The sequence below is a fragment of the Asparagus officinalis genome, chromosome 6, assembly GCF_001876935.1.
Source record: "Asparagus officinalis chromosome 6, Aspof.V1, whole genome shotgun sequence".
Classification (NCBI taxonomy): Eukaryota; Viridiplantae; Streptophyta; class Magnoliopsida; order Asparagales; family Asparagaceae; genus Asparagus; species Asparagus officinalis.
Genome location: NC_033799.1, coordinates 47,533,811 through 47,536,626, shown reverse-complemented (window position 1 = coordinate 47,536,626; position 2,816 = coordinate 47,533,811).

Below are 2,816 nucleotides of genomic sequence, written 5' to 3'. Positions count from 1 at the left end.
AGGAGAGAGAGAGAGAGAGAGAGACTTGATTTGAGTTACAAAGTGGGCGGACGCGGTTACCAAAACGGGGCACTGTAGCGATGTGGGGCGGGAGGGGTAGAATAGGGTTTTAGAGATTTTTCTCTCTAGCTGCAGAGTTGGCGGGGCATAAACGCAATTCTCTGTTGTATTCTGGGATTATACACATGGGCAACGGGAGGAAGAGAGGAGAGAGAGAGAGAGAGAGAGACTTGATTTGAGTTACAAAGTGGGCGGACGCGGTTACCAAAACGGGGCACTGTAGCGATGTGGGGCGGGAGGGGTAGAATAGGGTTTTAGAGATTTTTCTCTCTAGCTGCAGAGTTGGCGGGGCATAAACGCAATTCTCTGTTGTATTCTGGGATTATACACATGGGCAAAAGTACATGGGGCTGATGCACATAACTTTTTAAGTTTTAGAACCTTGAAGCAATTTTTCCATAATAAAAACCAAAGCTGATGAGACTGAGAAATGAGAAAAATTATATTAAAAAAATGGAGAAACTTAGGTCCGATGGCCTCGCGCACACATATGTATATATATACTTGAGGTAGGTAGTAGGCTATAACAGCTACTGTTAAAAATAATGCCAATGCAAGTCCCCTTTGTCAAGGCGTCAATATATATGCAGCATAAGGATAACACTTGAGGAAGGAAGAGATCTTTGTAAAATTAGTCTTTTTTTTTAAAAGTGCTTTGGACTGAAATATTTTAATTGACAGATTTATTCTTCTCGAAGTCTTAAGTTGGATTTTCTTTTTAGGGCTTTTTGTTTTTAAGCCCATTTGTTTACCTAGCTTTATCTTTAAACCCACCCAATATTATTTGTATCTCTAAGCCCAACTCTCTTTCTGTATTTATCTTTAAACCCAAATTCTAAAATACAATACTTTCAGTAGTTGTATTTATACAGAAGCAAGGTAAAAGCCCCAAAATACCCCTTTCCCCATATAAACGTCTCTCTCCTCAAAATTCATTTTTCACCGGAGCCCTAAATTAAAAAAAAAAAGAAATCCCCTTGCCTCCATCGCCCGCTCCAGCCGCCGTGACCCAGATCTCACCGTCGACCTTTGCGTTTCCGTCCCAGATCGACGGTCCCAGACCGTTGCCCGCAGCAGCTGTCGCCCATCCCAGACCGTCGCCCGCACCCACTATCGACCGTCCCAGATTGTCGCCCACAGCCGCTGTTTCCATCCCAGACCGTTGCCGTCGACCTCTAAATTCGATCTCGCCGTCAATCTCGCTGTCCCCTTGCCGCCGACGCATCTCGCAGTCGCCGTTGTTGCCCGTCCCAGTCATCATTACCGTCGAAGTCGCCGTTTTAGGTATTGATTTCTCACGAGCATTGGCTGGGTTGCCGTCGATCTTTTTTATTTTTGATATTTGGATATTGACTGCATGGATAATTATTGGCTCTTAAACTCAACAATTTTAGCTTAGTTGTTGCGTTTATATTGTTTTGAATTCATGACTTTATAATTGAGGATTGGTATTGGTTTTCTTACGTTTTTTTAGAAGTTCATAAATTTTTGCGTATATTCAGTCCTAATTCTGGGACATCTAAAGTCTGTTACAAGATGTTAACATTTGATACAAATGTCTGTTATTGTACATATGTTAACATTTGATACATTTCACTGAGCGAGAAAAGGAAAAAATATCATAGGCTGTAAATAGGTTGATATAAAGCTAAAGCGTGGTAATTCGAGAATTGAGATTGTCTGTTACAATTTTGTTTGTAAATATGATACAATTTTGTTTGTAAATATGATAGACAACTAAAGTTGCCTTATGTTTTATGGTTGCAGAAAATTCTATCTCATGGCTTTAGTGCGAATTCCATCGAACATTGGGTACTTCCGGGACCTTCAAAATCAGATTTCTAGATTTCTACTTATTTATCGGAAGATCAACGAATTGCCCTTCGTGACACTCCATTTTATGGCTACGTAGATGTTCCAGATCTTCCAATGCAACCAGTTATAGTGGATTGTTTGTTGGGAGTATTTAATGTCGAAACCAATGCAACCAGTTATAGTGGATTGTTTGTTGGGAGTATTTAATGTCGAAAAAAGTAGTTTTAAAATTAGAGAAAAATGGACCTCCTTTGATGTTGAAGAAGTTGGGAGAATCACGGGCCTTCCGATGGGAGGATCTATAGTAGACACGTGGTTTCATAGAAGTGATCACGATACAATCTACAAGCTTGTGCTTTCATATAGTACCGCGGCTGAAATTGAAGAAGATATGAAGCGTGTGACTAGAAGAGGAAAGAAGAAAATTGACGAGGGTAAGAAGAAGGTTGTGTGTGCTAGAAGAGATAGGATGGGTGAACTTATCAAGCAGATGGCCGAGCGTAGAGATCCTCTTTTGCCACAGATGCTTGTGGCTTTCATTATTGGCTTTATATTATGCCCCCAAGCTAGTATGAGTTGTCCCTTGTTTGCATTTAGATATGCTGAGAAATTGGGCACTCTTAAGGAGTATAATTGGGCTGAATTAGTATACAATGTGTTTTATACCGAGATGATTAAGGCTAAGAAAACCATCACTAAGAGATTTGAGGGAAATCGATCTAGAGGTGGTTATATGGGGGGTTTTGCCTCGGTTTTGATGGTAAGTTAACATTTACTACATTTTAATGTCATTCTACATTGTATATATTTAATTCATTTAGTCATGTTTATTGTTGAGCTAAAATTTTCTTTTTCTCACAGGTTTGGTTTTATGAGCTTGTGGGACAATTACGCCTTCGTGTAGGAGCAGAATCCCTACCACCCATCCTAAGCTTCCACAA